Source organism: Neoarius graeffei, chromosome 15 (assembly GCF_027579695.1).
Source record: "Neoarius graeffei isolate fNeoGra1 chromosome 15, fNeoGra1.pri, whole genome shotgun sequence".
Taxonomy (NCBI): Eukaryota; Metazoa; Chordata; class Actinopteri; order Siluriformes; family Ariidae; genus Neoarius; species Neoarius graeffei.
In genome coordinates, this window is record NC_083583.1 from 57,078,771 (window position 1) to 57,100,493 (window position 21,723).

General features: G+C 43.2%; 1 pseudogene; it reads right to left on the bottom strand.

The window, feature by feature from the left end:
* Positions 1-2,979, bottom strand: part of LOC132899030 (radial spoke head protein 3 homolog B-like) — a 36,498-nt pseudogene extending 33,519 nt beyond the window's left edge.
* Between the last annotated feature and the right edge of the window lie 18,744 nt (positions 2,980-21,723).

The window sequence follows — 21,723 nt, forward strand, 5'->3', positions numbered from 1 at the left end:
ATGCTCACAGGTTTGTTTGTCTAAGATCCAATCTGTAAGTTGTACTTTAAAAGTCCCAAAAGACAGACACTCTCTGATATTGATGGGTAGCTTATTCCATTCCAAACATCCCTGAACTGATAACACAATTTGGGGAAATGTTGTACATCTAAATTGCACCTCACAGTCCCCTCTTATGACAGCTTTGGTCCAGGGCCATAGCCAGCATTTTAAAATCACAGAGGTCTGTGAAAGATTTTCGACATATTTAAATGAGAGGGGTGAAATGACCATATAATAATCTTTAATTCAGTCAGTGCTGTCTGTAAAACACTAGTTATCCAAATCGAGGCCTATAGCCTATTTAAATAAAAACCTCAACCTTTACTACAAGGCCAGAGCCATGTCCAGATCATTTCTACATGTGTCACTGTCAGCCTTTAATCTTTACACCACAGCAAAATCAAGTCAGAACACTTCTTACAAATATTGCTTTGACTTACCGAATGATTTATTAAAGTTCACAAACAAAGCTGTACTGCTTCGAAAACCTGTAGGCTAAATTTTAACAGCTTTATGGAAGTGCGCTGATGGTTACCATGCACACGCTCTAGAATGAGCACTCGCAGTGTCTAGAACTGCATTCTTTTGGGGGTCGCACTCGCACACTCTCATAGCCTGCCCTATCTTCTTGTTTTTTTCTGTTCTTGCTCTCCCACACACGCAAGATACAGACGCAGAGGACCCAATCCCACCAAGATCCTCTTAAACTCTCTAATATCACAAGGCAAAGTTATCCAAGGCAAACACAAGTTGAAACTTTCCACTCTATTGCTTTGGCTTATCGAATGATTCATTTTTAAAATCACAAACAAGGTAGGCTACAACTGAGCTGCTTCGAAAATGTAAATTTAACAGCTTCATGAAAGTGCACTGATGGTTACCATGAAAAAAACGTGTCTACTGCACTGCAATGCAATGAGCACACACACATACATACATACCCAGAGCAGTGGGCAGCCATGCTAACAGCACCCGGGGAGCAGATGGGAGTTAGATGCCGCGCTCAAGGGCACCTCAGCCCAAGGCCGTCCCATATTAACCTAACCACATGTCTTTGGATTGTGGGGGAAACCAGAGCACCCGGAGGAAGAACAAGCAAGCGCCACACAGAAAGGCCCTCACCGGCCACAGGGTTAGAACCCAGAACCTTCTTGCTGTGAGGCGACCGTGCTAACCACTACACCACCGTGCTGCCCGTACAAATGTATTTTCAGCTCTTAAAAATGACCTCGGTGGCCTCATAGCTGGCTACGGTAGGGTGCATCAGTTGCCCCCTAAAAATGAAAAGTTCCTCCGATCATGATGCATTTTTGTTTTTATGTTCCTTTTGGTAAGAAAACACACTGGGTGAAATATTTTGACAAAACTCAAAAGTTTAATTTTGGCACCAGGAGCTCAAAGTTATGGAAAAAGCTGCTATTTTATGACTTTTATGACAAAATTTCGATCACTTTTCATGAAATGTTATGGCACCTTATAGAGTATACCAAATATCTTAGATACACATTTTTAGTACATATTCTAAATATTCTATCAAGCACAGTTTGAGTTTTAGCTGTTCATTGAATCACTGTTCAACTACTTTTAAACAATACAAATGTATTATGAATCGCATTAATGCTTCTCAATCCCTTGCAAAGGTTCTTAACATGATCTCTGGCTCACAAGAAATCAATAAATGGAGTCCAACATTGTGATTCAAACCTTACGCGAAAACAAAATAAGCGTTTTTTGGCAAAAAAAAAAAAAAAAAGAACCTCATGGTGCCACCATTAAGACTTTTGAATATGGTCAAAAAATTTTACAGGATGTCTTTATTGGTGAAAAGGAACACCCAAACAAAAATGCATCAGATTTTATTAAAGTGAGGGCAACTGATGCACCCTAGGCTACGGCCATACTGTAGGTACAATCCGTGTAAGGATTTATACACTACCGTTCAAAAGTTTGGGGTCACTTTGAAATGTCCTTATTTTTGAAAGAAAAGCACTGTTCTTTTCAATGAAGATCACTTTAAACTAATCAGAAATCCACTCTATACATTGCTAATGTGGTAAATGACTATTCTAGCTAAATTCTACTAAATGTCTGGTTTTTGGTGCAATATCTCCATAGGTGTAGAGGCCCATTTCCAGCAACTATCACTCCAGTGTTCTAATGGTACAATGTGTTTGCTCATTGCCTCAGAAGGCTAATGGATGATTAGAAAACCCTTGTACAATCATGTTAGCACAGCTGAAAACAGTTGAGCTCTTTAGAGAAGCTATAAAACTGACCTTCCTTTGAGCAGATTGAGTTTCTGGAGCATCACATTTGTGGGGTCGATTAAATGCTCAAAATGGCCAGAAAAATGTCTCGACTAGATTTTCTATTCATTTTACAACTTATGGTGGGAAATAAAAGTGTGACTTTTCATGGAAAAACACAGAATTGTCTGGGTGACCCCAAACTTTTGAACGGTAATGTATATGTTTCAAAACTTCTTTCATGGCAGTAATGTGACTCCATAGTAAACATTTCTGACACTAGTCTGATTCCTGTGTGTATAAATACTCACGACTGGCAGATGTTGTGCATAGGTATTTCCTCTAACAACACGTCGATCATACATAATGTTTCCATAGCCTGGTCGTCCTTCATTTCTGTATCACGTGAAAAAATAAGTGATTACCATTAGTTTCAAAAACATAAACCAGTTAGACATCTATCACTTAGCTAAGCGCATTCAGAGTCAGTTGTCTCTGTATAACCCTATACACATGCTCCAGAGGGCATCGACAAACACTGAGTGCACTCAGCTCAGTCACCCAGATGGGCTTCTTACTCCAGCATGGCAGGATCCGTGTGCCTGAGGAGGCTGAGAGCGGCGTGGGGACGACTGGAAAACGTGTACCATCCATCCAGAGGCCCTACTTTGCGCTGTAACCTCGAAGCCATTATGATAATATCAGACGATACCGTGTTAGATGATGAAAAGCAGATGAGAACACTGAGCGCTAACACGTACTCAGATATGACGAATGTCTCAACTGTTTATAAAAGCTGCCCTAGCAACAGTAACTACAACGTTTCTGCGTGTTCTTGGATCGCTATGACGTCACAATGAAGTCATTCTTTTGTTTCGTTCCCTTGAACAGACATGACGTAGCCCTGGTTGGGTTTTTACCATCTTTAAAGGTGCAGTGTGGAATGGAAGCATTTTGGCCACCTGGTGACTTCATGCTCTACACTCTAAACAGATATAGGGGGCAGTAAAACACCACAAACTTGGGGTGTCCACCCCAAGAAACAAGGAAATGCACAGGTCCTCTTCGCCCTAAACACACCGCCACCATCTGACAGAATTATCACTCACTGAATACAGCATAAAAATCAGAATCAGAGTCAGAATCATGTTTACTGGCTGGCTATGTCTATTGATATGTTGACACACACACACACAAGAGAAGAGAAGAAACCTTTATTTGTCACATGCACACTTCAAGCACAGTGAAATTCATCCTCTGCATTTAACCCATCTGAAGCAGTGAACACACGCACACACACATACCCAAAGCCAGAGGTGGAACAACTGCACACAAGGCCTGAGGGCAAAACACCAATCAGGGCCCCCCCACATGGCGAAATTGCAAACAAACAAATTAGAAGGCTTGCGGCATATAGGCCTACTCAGGCTATATCTAACAAAAAGTTTTTAAGAGCATAGCCTTTGGACCTAGCCATGGTGAAATTGCAAACAAACAGAAGGCCTGCGGCATATAATCAGGCTATATTAGAACAGAACTTGCTCAAAGGGTGGGGCCCTGTACGGCTAGGGGGAGGGCCCAAGGCCCAGGGGCAATGGCCCTGCCCGCCCCCCCCTTTAGCTCCACCCCTGCCCAGAGCAGTAGGCAGCCACACTAGAGCACCCGGGAAGCAGTCAGGGATTAGGTACCTTGCTCAAGGGCACCTCAGCCCAAGGCCACCCCACGTCAACCTAACTGCATGTCTTTGGACTGTGGGGGAAACCGGAGCACCTGGAACAAACCCACGCAGACACAGGGAGAACATGCAAACTCCACACAGAAAGACCCTCGCCGGCCGCTGGGTTCAAACCCGGAAGCTTCTTGCTGTGAGGCGACCATGTTAACCACTACACCACCGTGCCGCCACGGTGGAATTTGGTTCCAGCAGTTAGTGTCTCTCTAGTGATACAGGGGAAGGTATGTGTATATGTAAGTTATGGATACACAGAGGTGGACAAAGTACCCAACTTCATTACTTAAGTCAAAGTACAGATCGCGCTGGTCAAATGTTACTCCGATACAAGTGAAAGTTATCCGGTCAAATTTTTACTTAAAGTACTGAAGTACTTGCTTTTAAAAATATTTAAGGATTAAAAGTACATTTTCTGTCAACGCGTCATTGTATTATTGCCACAACGCTTACAAAACCTAACGCCGTTACCAAAGACAGAAATGTGAATTCACAAAATGAACGCATGCTGTGCCATTATGCTGGTTTAATGTTAAGCTTGTTAGTCAGTGAAACGCCACCTGACATGCTAGCAAACTCTTTTCAAACTCGGAATCATATTGCATAGCTAACGCTACTAGAAAAGAAATATTTCTCCATTTTGTTCATTTGGCACGATTATGCTAAAACATATTTCTGAAAGGACTTCAGATAAGTTAATGTTATTTATGTTAGCATAACTCTGTTTTTACATGCTAACTAACAGTGTCCAAGTTAACTAGCTATGTGTTATCATTAGCCGTAGACAAGGCGATGGCAACTTGGTGGGCAAATCCATAGAAAAAGTCATTTGACTAACCAGACTACATAGGTACTGTACGTTTGCAACATTATTGTTAACTCTAAAAGCACAGACAACTTTATTGCTAGCTTTCTCTTGGAATAAAACGTCAAAGTACAGATCCCACTGGTCAAATGTTACTCCGATACAAGTGAAAGTTGTCCAGTCAAATTTTTACTTAAAGTACTGAAGTACTTGCTTTTTAAAATACTTAAGTATTAAAAGTACATTTTCTGTCAACACATTGTTGTATTATTGCCACAACGCTTACAAAACCTAATGCCGTTACCAAAGACAGAAATGTGAATTCACAAAATGAACGCATGCTGTGTCATCATGCTGGTTTAACATTAAGCTCGTTAGTCAGTGAAACGCCACCTGACATGCTAGCAAACTCTTATTGAGATGGTGACCTCTTCTGCTCCTCGGACCTGCCTGAGACATCCTGGTACCCTACATCTGGCTGAAGTCTCATCACATCACTCCTGTAGAGGACGGCCCCATATGGACAGTTGAAAGCCATACTTGGAAGATGCTCTGGACTCTTACAGTAATGTCTGAGGACTACAGTTGACTTGCTAACTTTAGGACTGCAGTTGTCATGAACAGTTTTGCACTCAAGTTTCCATCAATGAAGAGTTTATAACGTCAATGAAACAGACTTCATGTTAAAACTGTTAATCACATTGTCTGTTATCACCCAAATGAGGATGGGTTCCCTTTTGAGTCTGGTTCCTCTCGAGGTTTCTTCCTTGTGTCGTCTGAGGGAGTTTTTCCTTGCCACCGTCACCACAGGCTTGCTCATTGGGGATAGATTAGGGAGAAAATTAGCTCATGTTTAAAGTCATTAAAATTCTGTAAAGCTGCTTTGTGACAATGTCTATTGTTAAAAACGCTATAAAAATAAACTTGACTTGATTTCTGAGAAGAAAACCGGGGACATTTTTGGTTCGGTGGTGAAAATATCATTAAAACATCTACTGTTTTCATCTTTGTAATAAAACGGGGGGACATTTCTGGTTTTCATGTATTTTGATCACGTGTTGCATTAAAAGTGAGATTTTCCTCACTGAGTGCACTGTAGGTCTATTCTGCAACTGCTTTAGGTTAACATTAATTAAAGACAATGGGAAAATCTCTGGTATGGGTACATAGTTTAGATTTACAGACTCTTAAATTGTAGGCTAGCTGAAATAGATGTTTCAGACCCATGAAAGTCCATCCATTATCTGTAGCTGCTTTTCCTGTTTTAGGGTTGCAGGCAAACTGGAGCCTATCCCAGCTGACTATGGGTGAGAGGCAGGGTACACCCTGGACAAGTCACCACGTCATCACAGAGCTGACACATAGAGACAAACAACCATTCATACTCACACCTATGGTCAATTTAGAGCCACCAATTAACCTAACCTGCATGTTTTTGGACTGTAAGGGAAACCGGAGCAAACCCACACAGACACGGGGAGAACATGAAAACTCCATACAGAAAGGCCCTCGTCAGCCATTGGGCTCGAACCCAGAACCTTCTTGCTGTGAGGCAACAGTGCTAACCACTACACCATTGTGCCATTCACCCATGAAAATAAATATCCATCCATGCATTATCTGTAGCGACTTATCCTGTTCTACAGGGTCGCAGGCAAGCTGGAGCCTATCCCAGCTGACTATGGGCGAGAGGCGGGGTAACGAGGGAGGATAGAAAAGGAGGAAGAGAGCAAAGAGAGGCGATCTCTCCCGACCAGAGCATATGTGTGTGTGCATGTGTGTGAGTAAGTGAATGAGAATAGTGAAACTGAAAAGCAAGCAAATAGAAAAAATAAAGGTTTGCGTCACTATCATTTCCCGCCTGCCCAGTTTCAGTATTCCACCCACCTCAGGGACTTGCACCAAGCCCCAATTCCATAAATTTGGGACACTATGTAAACAATAAATAAAAACAGAATGTGAAGACTTGCAAATCATGGGGACCCTATAGTTAATTGGAAATAGTACAAAGACAACATATTAAATGTTGAAACTGAGAAATTGTATTGATTTTTGAAAAATATATATACTCATTTTGAATTTGATGTCAGCAACACATTTCAGAAAAGGTGGGACAGGGACAACAAAAGACTGAAAAAGTTTTGTAATTCTAAAAAAACCCCCTCTAATTTGGTTAATTAGCAACAGGTATGATTGGGTATAAAAAGAGCATCCCAGAGAGGCGGAGTCTCTCAGAAGTAAAGATGGGGAGGGATTCATCACTCTGTGAAAGACTGCATGGGCAAATAGTGCAACAATTTAAGAATAACGTTCCTCAATGTAAAACTGCAAAGAATTTGGGGATCACATCATCTATGGTACATAATATCATTAAAAGATTCAGAGAATCTGGAGAAATCTCTGTATGCAAGAGACAAGGCTGAAAACTGACATTGGATGCCTGTGATCTTCAGGCCTTCAGGAGACACTGCATTAAAAGCAGACATGTGTCTGGAGTGGAAATCACTGTATGGGCTCAGGGACACTTCAGAAAACCATCATCTGTGAAAACAGTTCATTACTGTATCCGCAAATGCAAATTAAAACCAGATATAAACAATATCCAGAAACACCGCCTGAGGTCTTTCACGATGGACTGAGGCAAAGTGGAAAACTGTCAAAAAACCTTACAAAAAAGAAGTTTATTTAAGTGTGCTTCTAATATACTTCTTTTTAACTAAAAATAAGAGAGTATGCTTTCAGTTTACTTTTTATTTACTTATCAGAGATATACTGTACTTAATGAAGTTATACATAAGTATACTTGGCTTATACTGAAAAGCTTATACTTAAACTTTTGATCAAAATATACTTAACAAAAGTGTAATAAAGTGTTAAAATATTTGTGCCTTATGTTTAAGTGTACTTGCCCTGTAGTTGTGCTTCAGCATTGTTGACTCTTAGGTATGTCTGTGGTTCCATATAAGTTTTTTTTTTTTTTAATTCTCCTGAGTGGGATAATTCATCTCATCCCATCTCATTATCTTTAGCCGCTTTTTCCTGTTCTACAGGCTTGCAGGCAAGCTGGAGCCTATCCCAGCTGACTACAGGGGTACACCCTGGACAAGTCGCCAGGTCAGTGGGATAATTATCTCATCTCATCTCATTATCTCTAGCCGCTTTATCCTTCTACAGGGTCGCAGGCAAGCTGGAGCCTATCCCAGCTGACTACGGGCGAAAGGCGGGGTACACCCTGGACAAGTCGCCAGGTCATCACAGGGCTGACACACAGACACAGACAACCATTCACACTCACATCCACACCTACGGTCAATTTAGAGTCACCAGTTAACCTAACCTGCATGTCTTTGGACTGTGGGGGAAACCGGAGCACCCGGAGGAAACCCACGCGGACACGGGGAGAACATGCAAACTCCACACAGAAAGGCCCTCGCCGGCCCCGGGGCTCGAACCCAGGACCTTCTTGCTGTGAGGCGACAGCGCTAACCACGACACCACCGTGCCGCCCTGGGATAATTATTTTTTTTAATTTATTTATTTTTCTTTAGAGCTTGGATGTCAATTTCAGTTGTCATTTCCATGTTTTTATACTTTGGCATTTAATACAATCTTGCTTTAAATCAAGTTTTTTAAAGAAAATGAATATGTTCTTAATCCTGAGTGTCTGTTGTTATTTTGTGAATTCTTACCTTTATAACTTCATTGTAACTTAAGGTACAAAACACTTAAGTCGTCTACTGGTAGTGTGCATGAGGTAAGGGTTCGGGCTAGAAAACTAATAGTATACCTAGAAGGGTAATTGCAGTATACTTCAAAACTAAAAAGTGGACTAGATGTATATAACCAGTAACTAATGGTATAGTTCCAATATGCTATTGAGTATACTTTTATAAACTAAAAAGTGGACTAGAAGTGTGCAACAAGTAAACCAATAGTATATTTCCAGTATACTACAAAGTATATTTTAATAAACTAAAAAGTGGACTAGAAGTATAAAACAAGTAAACTCATTGTATATTTCCAGTATACTATGAAGTATGCTTTTGTAAACTAAAAAGTGGTCTACAAGTATAGAACTAGTAAGCTATTGGTATATAAGTTTACTTGTGGTATATTTGTGGGGGCAAATGGGGGCCAACATAGTCACTGGATGCTGGTATGGGTGAGCTCCATACTGGATCTAAAACATCCACTGAGTGGCGCAGACCTCAAGTCCTACTCTGACCTCCTCATGGTGTCACCTGGATTAAAACCGACAGGAGAGGACAACTGCAGGTACCTGGCACAGTATAACCAGGTCACTCTGGGCAGATGGGGCTCGTCAGCCATGGTAGGCAACCTGTCTAGGAGAAGGACACTCCGATATAAAACCTACGACCCGAAGACCTCGCTGTCACCGTCCCAGCTTGCTAAGCTATGGCAGATGATCCCCAGGTGTAAAGGGTGGGGCCAGTTCTGCACACACTGTACTTCACCTACAAAACTCCATTGTGCAGGCCAAAGGATGTGTCCACGTCCACGACCACCAGCTCTTCCAAGACCTGTAGCGATGGGAAAGGGGTGAAAACAACAGGTGGAAGATGACACTGGAAGCCGCAATCCCAATCCTGCATACAGGTGGTTCAGGACACTGGTCGCCTGATGTTGACCCGGAGACGACAACATCACTCGGCAGCACCCTGAACAGCCAAGCAGCCTTTTCTAGGGATAGCACTGCTTGCTCCACATGGAGAGGGGCCTAGAAAAGCTGGCCTAAAAAAAGCTCGTCTCCTGGCCACTCAGTTGGCTAGCCACGGTCAATAGGCATCTTCACAAGCAGCTGAACAAAAACAAGAACAAAATCAAATTCAAAGAAGAATCGTTGCACACTCCTGAAAGTTGCATGCTGGAACATCAGAACCATGCTTGATTCAGCTGTCTGCAGTTGTCCAGAATGTCGCTCTGCTCTTATTGCACATGAACTGTCATGTCTAGATGTTGACATCGCTGCTCTCAGTGAAGTCCGGTTTCCAGAGGAAGGCAGCCTCAAAGAACACGGTGCTGGATACACTCTCTACTGGTCAGGCAAACCATCAACAGAGAGACGCCTCTCTGGTGTCGGCTTCATGGTTAGAAACTCCATCGCTTCCAAGCTTGAAACTCTGCCAACTGGTCATTCTGACCGCATCATCTCCATGCACCTCCCACTCAGTACCCAACAGCACGTCACGCTCTTTAGTGTGTATTCCCCGACTCTCCAAGCAGATCCAGCAAAAAAGGACAAGTTTTTTTCCAACCTGCACAGGCTCCTGCAAAGCACCCCTGCTGATTGACAAGGTTATCATCCTTGGTGACTTTAATGCCAGAGTGGGCCGAGATTCAGAAGCCTGGAAAGGAGTTCTTGGGAAACATGGTGTTGGAAACGGCAACGAAAATGGGCGCCTACTGCTGGAGATCTGCACAGAACAACAACTCGTTATCACAAATACCATCTTCCAGCAAAGAGACAGTTTAAAAACAACCTGGATGCATCCTCGGTCCAAACACTGGCACCTCTTTGACTATGTTCTAGTGCACCAGAGAGACCTGAATGACGTCTTACACACCAGAGTAATGCCCAGCGCAGAATGCCACACTGACCATCGCCTTGTCCACTGCAAACTCAAACTTCACTTCAAACCCAAACCAAAGAAGAGAGGACCCAGCAGGAGGAAACTCAAGATTAGCAGTTTCCAGTCAGCTGAAGTGAAAGCTGACTTCCAGGCAGGTCTACAGTCAAAGTTTGAGGAATCCAGCTGCCCCACAGATTCCTCTCCAGAAAGTCTTTGGAAACAACTGAAAACAGCCATTCTACAGACATCTGAAGAAGTCCTCGGTTTCACCAAAAAGAAGAACAAAGATTGGTTCGACAAAAACAGTGAAGAGATTCAGGAAATGCTGGCGAAGAAGAGATCTGCACCCCCACCCAGAGCAACACTTCCATCATCAAGTTCGCTGACGACACCACTGTCATTGGGCTGATCACCGGCGGAGATGAGAGCGCCTACACTGTACACTGTAGGCCCTACAGGGAGGAGGTGGCTCAGCTGGTCTCCTGGTGCCAGGAAAATAACCTCACCTTGAATGCTGAGAAGTCCAAGGAGATTATTATTGACCCGAGGAAGAGGAGGAGAGACCAGCACGCCTTGCTGCACATCAACGGGACACAGGTGGAGAGGGTGAAAACATTTAAATTCCTCGGAACTCACATCAGTGAGGATCTCACCTGGACACACAACACACAGCAGACCATCAAGAAGGCTCAACAGAGACTCTTCTTCCTGAGGAAGCTGAGGAAATTTGGACTGTCCACCAAACTCCTCAGCAACTTCTACAGGTGCACAGTGGAGAGCGTCCTGACAAATTCCATCACTGTGTGGTATGGGAACTGCACAACTCAGGACAGAAAGGCTCTCCAGCGTGTCATTAAAATGGCACAGTTCATCTGTGGAGCTGTCCTCCCCCAGTACAGGACATTTACAACACCCGGGTCACAAAAAGGGCACAGAGCATCATCAGGGACCAAACACACCCACAACACAGACTATTCACGCTCCTACCATCTGGCAGACGCTACAGGAGTATGAAAGCAAGGACTACTAGACTGACAAACAGTTTTTACCCCCAGGCCATCAGGCTTTTGAACCATGGATTATAATCACCATCGACCTCTATATTTCCATATTTCCATCAGGCTTTTGAACCACAGACTATATTAGCAATTTTGCACAAGACATTGCACAGTATATCTACCTCTATGTTTGCACATTGTTTGTTTGCCTCTCCTTTTTTTTAATGTTATCTTCATTTTCACTCTACCTTTATATTTTGCATTCCATATGCACTTTATATTTTATATTTCATTTTTTACATATATATATATAAATATGAAATATAATATTTCTTTTTATATTGGTAAGTGTAGTTTGGTCGGGCAGTTGAAAAATAAGAATTTCATTACCCAATAATAAACCGTTGTGTCTGTTATTGTGTATGACAAATAAAAATCTTGAATCTTGGTGACAAAAACCTCCAAATGGCCCTCAACGGAGGCTAGAACATAATTATTGATCACAATAAATACCAATATGACGTGATGTTTCATTAACCTCATTTATATTTATGTAATTCCTCCTATATTTCTTCCCTATTGTCCAACCCTTAGGGAATGTAGTGTGCCTTTCCTCTCGCTCTCTCAATTCACTATTATGCCATGTTCATTTGGCTTATGTCATTTGGGATGCACATAGGGCACCTACTACCTACCTAGATAGCACATAGTATACAGTGTCCCTTCTCCAATGACTAAAGCCAAATGGAAATGGAATGACCTTTAACCAAATCCAACATTCATAACCTCTCCCTCAATTTCATAGTCATTACGCTCAACTTTGACAGTTTAAGATGTTAGTGATGCATTGTACATTATTCCCACTGGTAATAACATTATTTCTTACTATGATGATTTGATATTTGATGATATGGGGATGGAGTACTTTTAAAAATGACATTGCTTAATTGTACCTTAGGCCTATATTCCTTGAAAAAAATGTTATTACATTGCTCAGGATTGTTTTTTTTTTTTTTTGACCAAATAGTTAAATAAAGTTGTTTAGCAAAAAGCCATTCAAGTAAAGTCAAGTCAACTTTATTGTCAAATATGCTATGCATGCTTGACATACAGCACAGATGAAATTACAGTCCTCTCTGACCCACGGTGCAAACAGGCAATAATATAAATAAAAAATAGAATAATTGAGATAAACAATACAAAAACAGTATAAACACTCTAGATAAGAACTGGACATAGACTAAACACTCATAAATAAAAATAGAATAATTGAAATAAACCACACAAACAGTATAAATACTCTAGATAAGAACTCAACAGACTAAACACTCATAAATAAAAATAGAATAACTGAAATAAACAACACAAACAGTATAAACACAGGGGCGCAGATAGGATTTTTGAACTGGGGGGGACTGAGCTGTCAGCAAATGATTCCATTTTGTGTAAATGCATATATATATAATGTGTGTGTGTGTGTGTGTGTGTGTGTGTGTGTGTGTGTGTGTACTGAAGCTTCAATATACATTCGAATTGTGAGTTTTCTAACTGAATGAACATTGGTAGACAAAGGCCTACCTGGTCAACATTGCTCGGTTTTTGAAAAAACGCTGTAGCTAATTGTTTTTTGTTTTTTCATTGTTGACCCCACCAGGGATTGCCTGCAGGCCAGGAGGACAATGTTAACATCTTGAATCTCATAATTTCAGTTAACAGTTGCTGCTTACTAAAATAACATTATACATAAAAATAACAACATTAAAAGATATTCACCTACAGCCTAGAATGCTGTTAGTTTACATTTAGCCTACTTCAGGTAAGTCCAAATTCCTTCTTATTATTATCAGACTAGCTACTCAACATTACAAAACAAGTATTTGTCACATCTGGGAAAGGCAACAGGCATAGGATATTTACATCTTTTGGTTCTTGAAACAAACGCTGTGATTTTTTTCCCCCCTCTTCTGGCTTAATGTGGCAGAAAGATCACCAGCTCGGTCTAAAAAACGTTAATAGCAAACTTGTAATTGTAACACAACTTTGTTATGGAGCCTTCTTCAATCGCGTGGCATGGATCCACTGTGGGAAAAGGTCAGTTAAAACAGCAGTATGAGTAATGGCGACTATTTCTGCAGGCCCGCTATATCTAGGTTCTCCCTATTGTCCAAATTGTTTAAAAAGTCGCACCAGCACCTTGTCTCCCACTTGGAAGGGGTGTGTGGGTGCTGATGGTGGAGATGGTATTGTACTATTGACCTTAGTACAAATTTTATGCAACTTATCCATAAGGGCTGCAGAATACTCATCCATATGTGTTTTCAAATCAGAGGTACCCAGAGCCGGAGTCCCCTTTCTCCAGGGGAGAGGGAAAGGTCTTCCAAAAATAATTTCGTAGGGAGAGTAGCCCCCTAGACTAGGTTTTGATGTCATGCGAATTTCAGCCAGAGTGGCTGGCAATAAGTCTACCCAATTTTTCGAACCTGTGGCCTGCATGGCCTTAGTTAGTTTGTCTTTCAATGTTCGATTAGTACGTTCTACGATACCAGAGGATTGAGGGTGGTACGGAATGTGAAAACCCCAGTTTAGTGAGAGATACTTACAAAGGTCTTGTGTGACTTTTGAGGTGAAAGGGGTACCTTTGTCTGAGTCTATGGCGTCTGGAACCCCATAACGAGGTATTATTTCTTTTGCCAGAATATGAGTAACTATCTTCGTGTTCTCTCAAGAACAAGGACAGGCTTCTACCCATTTAGAGAATTTGTCCACAATCACCAGGAGATATTTAAACGGCCCACAGGGAGGCATGTGTGTGAAGTCGATTTGCCATTGTAGGAATGGAGACGTAGGTATGGGTAAACACTCGTGTTTCGCGACTGCTTTAGAGGGATTATTTTGAGCGCAGATGAGGCATCTCTCGAGAATTGAGTCCACCAAACTGTTTAAATTGGCTATACAAAAAAGTTTGTTCATGTCCCCCTTCACCCCCCTTCGTGCACGATGTGTCACGCCCTGAAATTCACGCACAAGGAAGGCAAGGCAATGAGATGGAAGACAAAGGCGGCCATCCTGACTGTACCATAGGCCATCAGAGGCAACATAAGCGCCTTGTAACTGCCAAAAGGCAGAATCATTTGGAGAGGCTGAAGCCTGTAAAGAAAGAAGATCTAAATCGGGAATCAATGTACTAGCAAGGCAAGATGTATTACATAGTGAAGGATCTAGGCCAGGAGACATGACACCAGAAGCAGCAGCAAGTTTTGCACTACGATCAGCAAGAGAATTACCCATGATTTCAGGTGTGTTCCCCGAGGCATGCGCTTCTATGGCGAGTGACCTAGGGAGATGACAAGAATCAATGAGATTTTGTACTAAGGTAGAGTGTGAAATGGGCTTCCCGTCCGTGGCATGGAAGCCTCGAGACTGCCAAATCTTCCCAAAATCATGAGCCACACCAAAGGCGTAACGAGAGTCTATGCAGATTGTGACATCTTTGCCCTGAAACAAAATACAAGCACGCATTAACGCATACAACTCGGCTGCCTGAGCCGAAGAGAAAGGAAGAGCATAGGCCTCATGCACAATATCAGGCAATGAACACACAGAATAACCACAGAGGAAAACACCATCTGAGGGTTTAGAACAAGAGCCATCAACAAAGAGTACTTCCCCCGTCCCTAGAGGGCTGGAGGAGAGATCAGACCTGATACTGGTAGTATGCAAGATTTCAGATAGACAATCATGATCGGTGTCTTCCAGACTGTCGTCCTGAGAATTAAGAAGGCGTGCGAGAGCGTGACCTACAGTATTGAAAGAGGATGTGGCACGAATTTCGAGATTGTCAGTAGAAAAGAGAATGGTTTCATATCCGGAGCGTCGCTGTGCAGTCATATGCTGGGTCTGTAAATTTTGCAACACCTGTTTAACTTGATGTGATGAGTGCAAAATCAGTGGGTGAGACAAAACCAATTTTTCCGCATCTAAAACCATCAGAGCACAGGCGGCGACAGCCCTTAGACACGCAGGTAAGCCTTGAGCAACAGTGTCTAATGTTTTGGATAAAAACGCACACGGACGCATCCCACCCCCATGCTCCTGGGCCAAAACAGCAGACGCTGTGCCTTGGTGTTCACAGGCATAGAGATGGAAGGGCTTTGAGTAGTCAGGTAAACCCAGCGCCGGAGCTGAACAGAGAGCGCTTTTGAGGGAGTGATAAGCGTCCATCATAGTGTCAGTCCAGGTCAAGGGCTGTTGCAGTGGATCGTGATGAGAGATTGCAGAACGGAGAATCTTGTCATATAAAGAGCAGTCAGGGATCCATTGTCTGCAGTAGTTGATAAGACCCAGAAAAGACATCAGTGCATGTTTAGTTGCAGGGCATTTTGTGTCTAGAATCACCCACACCCGATCAGATGACAGCTTACGACAACCTTGTGAAAGTTCAAAACCCAGGTACCTAACAGTGTCCATGCAAAACTGGAGCTTGGTTCTGGAAACCTTGAAGCCCTTGTGCGCCAGATGTTGGAGCAGGCGTAAGGAGGCGTCTCGGCAGATTTCTGGTGATTCAGCAGATACCAGAAGATCATCTGCGTACGTCAGGACCACAGAGCCCTGAGGGAGGGAGAGGTCACAAAGTGCGTTAGGAATTACGGCTGAGAAAACAGCAGGAGAATCAATAAAACCTTGCGGTAGGCGTGTCCAAGTATACTGCTTCCCTCTGTGCGTAAATGCAAACAAAGGCTGTGTGTTTTCTTCAACAGGAACGCTGAAAAAGGCAGAACAGAGATCAATAACGGAAAAACAGCAATGATGAACAGGAACTTGTGACATTACAGAGGAAACGTCAGGTACAATGGGTGCCACAGGGACAATCAGTTCATTAATCTTACGTAAGTCCTGCGTGAAACGCCAGGTACCATCAGGTTTAGGTACTGGATTGACAGGTGTATTGTACGAGCTGGTACACGGTCTCGCCACGCCTTGCTCAAGAAGAGACTGCAGGATGACATCGATTCCTTTGGCTTTGTCTTCAGAGAGAGGATACTGTCTAACATAAACAGGAAGCACGTGTTTAAGCTTAGCTTCATAAGGGACACGATGAACTAGGCCAACCTCGTCCTTGTGTTCAGCCCAAAGGGAGGAGGGAAGATCATTAAAAGGGTCTGTAGAAGGATCTGTAGAAGAAACAACAGTGTTTACAGAAGCCATGCAAACAGCAGAGATATTTGGAACAGTCAGATGTGAGGAAAGATAAGATAAGGCAGGAGGCAGAGAGTCAGGAGTGCAAATAATCATTTTTGATCCCTGAAACGAAATGGATAAATGTAACAGACTCATTAGATCCCGCCCCATTAGATTAAAAGGACACTGTGGCATCAACACAAAAGAGTGATGTTTACGAAGTGCTGTGTCAGCGGGACAGGTTACCAATAACGGAGGAGTGCAAGGGGGGGAGAAAGGGACCCCATCAATTCCCACAGAGCGAACAGTTTTGTTAGAAATCGGACCCTCGTAGGATTCTCCCACAGAGGACATCGTAGCACCAGTATCAATTAGAAAAGGAAGCACCTTTCCATCTATAGCAATTCTACGACAGGCAAATCATTGGCTAGATAAGAGTCGAAAGAACAATGTAGCATCACGGGGTCACAGCTCTGTAGGCAGCTCTAAGTTTGATATGGGCACGCGGGGCGTTGCTGCGCGAACGGGTTTGCCGTAGGGGCAGACTGATTAGAAGGAGGAAGGGGAGCAGGAGGAGGAGGAAACATATCAGAAGATTGATGCTGCTGAAGATTAGAAGGAGGACGGGGAAACATATGCTGTGCATTGTCTTCATCCGCCTTTTTCTTTCGACACTCACGTACCCACTGTCCTTCTCTGCCACAATAATAGCACACTCCAGGGCGTACCCTACTCCAAGGCACCCTGTCCTGCGGGCAGGTGCCCCAATTCCGATTCCTTTGTTGTCTATTCATGTCCTCAGGGGGCTGTGAGTAGCCACCGACCACAGAAAGGCAGGCCACCTGCTTACCATCCAGAATATCATCTCCCTCCATAGTTCTAATTTTTTCCCCTAGGGTTCTCACGATCATATTACTATGGTCACTTAAATGATGTTTCAGAACCTTCTGGATATCAGGACGACAATTATTCAAAAATGTCGAAATAAAGAGCGGATTGGCTTGTTGTTGATCTAATTGCATATTTCCCAGGCAAGTCCACGTCTCGCTAAAACGTGTCAAAAACTTTGAAGTGAGTTCAGCCTTCTCCTGTTTACAATTAGTAACCTGTGAAAGATCACGGCTAGCCTGTTGTCGTGAGAGCAGATAACGCGTCAATTGGTCCTTTAATTCTCTCATGGCTCTATCGGTATCTTTCCAGTAGAACTTAAGCTCATGCTTTGTGGTGGTTTTGCCACCTTCTTCTGCCTTAATTTCAATTACTTCATAATCATCATTTTCAGGGCCTAAGCAGGGCACTGCAGCTAACAATGCAACTTCTTCATAACGATCGCTTAGAACGGCATGCAGGATAAAGCGGTAATTTGCTCCGACCAGCTGGGAATGTCTACACCAGGGGTGGCCAACCAGTCGGAGCCCAAGAGCCACAATTCTTACTGTGTTACGGCAAAGAGCCACATCAGCACATGAACATGGGCACACAAATATTACCCTTCCTTCTGCGTGCGCGGACACACACACACAGCCACATTGATGTCACACTCCAACTTAACCAATGCCCCACACCAACATGATAATGATACATTTACTGCAGTACCAAGACCACAGGCCAGTCATTTTCAACAGTGGCGACTGGTGAAGAAAATTGTAGGTGGGGCACAAAGGCAGACATTGTTTACATGTGGGGATTCCCCCCATTGGGGGGGTTCCGGGGGGCCTCCCCCGAAAAATTTTGGATTTCTTAGATGCAATTTCCTGTATTCTAGTGCATTTTGGAGTTACCTGTTTAACATCGAAAATGCAAAAGCCATTTTGATTCAGCTTGAATTCTCAATTGCATGACCTGCACAAGACCTGCATTCAAATAAATAAGTATTCAAATAAATACAGTCAGTCGGAAAATGGAAATTACAAAGTGCTAATTTAATTTCCTCAAACAGTATGTGTTACTGTCTCTGATTGTTTTGTAAATTTTTTGAAGAGCTGTACCTGCTTTTGTGATTGACTTTTTAACGTGATTAACTTGTGTTTACGAAGTTCACTCCCTTTCGGAAAGTCCTGGTCGATTTTAGCATGTAGTGAGCTGAAGTGACGCTGAAGATTTGAAGCCTTGAAATGCGACAATGACGACTGACATAGAAGGCAGAATGGCTTGCCATAACGTTCAACGAAAAAATATAAATCCTCCCACTCTGTTAAAAACGTCCTATTTTCATCTTCATATTTTCTTTTTGAAGTGCATTTTTTCCCTGCCATTTTGAGATCTGAAATTTAGCATATCATCTCACGCACCTGCGCATTTGTTATGATGTGAAAATACCGTAATGAAACTAAGCGAAGCACCTTTAACAGGGATGTGATTTTGGGCTGGTGAAATTATCTGAAAATTTTAAGCGGGGGTCTGGGGGCTGCAGGCCCCCAGCTGGTCCAGGGCAGCACCCTGGTGAGGGGACAAGGGGGGAAGCCCCCCAAAGCTCCTGGGTTTTCTGACTTAAAAATTGTACTAAAATGGCAAGCAAACACACAAGAAAAAACTTGTCATGATTAACAAATTCAAGCCAATTTAATGGTCAACATGCAACTCTGACACACACACTCGCTCGCTCTCTCTCTCTCTCTCTCGCTCTCTCTCTCTCTCTCACTCTCTCGCTCTCTCTCTCTCACTCGCACTCGCTCTCTCTCTCTCTCACTCACTCGCTCTCGCACTCGCTCTCTCTCTCTCTCACTCGCTTTGCATCTTTACGCTCGATCATGGAGGCTGCCATCTTTCAACTCTGTTTGAAGCGAGCTTACGTACAGCTATCTAACAAGTGCGTTCATTGGTTGTTACAGAGCAATGGGCCAATCACGTACCTCGTTTCATCTCAATGACGGAATTGCGTAAATGACGTAATTACGTCAATGAGATGAAACGAGGTACATGATTGGCCCATCGCTCTGTAACAACCAATGAATGCGCTTGCTTCGAACAAAGAGTTGAAAGATGGCAGCCTCCGTGATCGAGGCGTAAAGATGCAAATCCGAGGCTGCCATCTTTCAAACAAAGTCGGAACGAATAGGATACGAATGTGGATTTGAGGGAAAAATCGGAAGCATTTTTTTTTTCAAGTTTTGAGGTGAAAAAAGCAGAATTCCGCGAATTCGCGGAAAAATCACATCCCTGCTTTAATAAAATAACCGTAATTAACTGCAGTGAAGCGAAAACGCACATAAAACCACAAACGAACACCAACTTGGACGTGAAGGTGAGAGCCGCATGCGGCTCGCGAGCCGCGGGTTGGCCACCTATGATCTAGACAAAGCGGGTTTTGTTTTCTCGTCAGGCTTAGGGCATGGTACTGATTTCTTTTGCTCTTTAGTTTCTTTAATTCCATGAAAATCGTCCCATATTGATTTCATTTTAATCCATTCTAAATAGCTTTTGGTCATGTAATCATAATCCCATTCTGGGTTGCCAAATCCTTCATATATCTGTTTATGTGCCGAAGCGAGGTAGTTTAATTTAAAAGTTCCGGCACGAGGATAAATTAAAGACCGAGGCTGTAATTCTGTCCATTCGGCTAAATTGTCTAACCACGGAGTAGTGTAGAATTCTAAATCACTTCGATTCATCCAATCCCGTGGAGTTTCTTCAGGATCGGGTCTGAATGCCTCCTTATCACAGTTACCCCCCATAATGGTTGCACGAAGGAATCAGTCTCAAGATTAATTATTGTGGGTAATTATTATGGGTTTAACTCATAAAGCGCGCTCTTCCCGTGACAGCTCATTCACTTCATGAGGATAATCTTCCCGTAAACAAATTACGAGGATAACCAAAAAATCTTCCCGTAAACCAATTACGAGGATAACCAAACAAAAATCTTCCCGGCCCTGGGTGCCCACTACGTCGATCGCGATCGACCGGTCGATCTCGAAGGCAGGGATGGTATATCTCATGATTGATATGTAAATATTAATATATTTGTTATGAAATAATAAAAAAAAAAACGTCGTGGTCATTTTTACATGTAAACAAATTTGCTTTTTCCCTGAAGCGAAATGTCAGCCAAGCGCTGCGTCAAAAAAATTGTTACATTAGGTTACCATGACAACCAGCAAAATGAAACTGCTGGTTTCAAAGATGCAGCGCCGTGATTTAGGAAACTTCCGAAACCTCGCCTCGGAGCTGGAGATGCAAGGGAGCGCTGTCGCCTCACAGCAAGAAGGTCCTGGGTTCGAGCCCCGTGGCCGGCGAGGGCCTTTCTGTGTGGAGTTTGCATGTTCTCCCCGTGTCCGCGTGGGTTTCCTCCGGGTACTCCGGTTTCCCCCACAGTCCAAAGACATGCAGGTTAGGTTAACTGGTGACTCTAAATTGAGCGTAGGTGTGAATGTGAGTGTGAATGGTTGTCTGTGTCTATGTGTCAGCCCTGTGATGACCTGGCGACTTGTCCAGGGTGTACCCCGCCTTTCGCCCGTAGTCAGCTGGGATAGGCTCCAGCTTGCCTGCGACCCTGTAGAAGGATAAAGCGGCTAGAGATAATGAGATGAGATGAGAGTTTGAGAAGCGATTTCAAGGCTTTGCTTTGCTCGAGCCACTAGCTACATTCATGTGCCACCCATTCGGGGAAGATCCTGAGGTGGATTCCCTCGCCTCAAAAGTTGCGGCACTGTTTCAGCTGAACACGTCTGCCGTGGAAGACGAGATGCTGATGCTGCAGTCTGACATCGAGTTGAAGTCCAGGGCGCATGGGCCGTTTTGGAATTTACTCACGGAGGCGAAGTACCCGAACATGCGGCAATGTGCCACCTCCTTAACCGCATTGTTCGGCTCCACTTATTTGTGCGAGTCGGCCTTTTCGCTTATGAAGATCATTAAGTCCAAATACCGCTCCAGTCTGTCCGACGATCATCTCGAGGCCTGCTTGAGGCTCGCTACCAGCAGCTACTGTCCGGACTATGCAGCCCTCTCTGACTCCCTCCAGTGCCGATCATCATCGGATTAAGATCTGATTTAGGGCCTACATCAGTATGCTATGCTATGTATTAAAGTTGTGCTGTTGCTAAGTTCCACGGTTAAAAAAAAAAAAGAAAAGAAAGAAGGAAAAAAATATAAAAGAAGGAAAAATTTTTTATATAAAATTGTTGTAAATGTC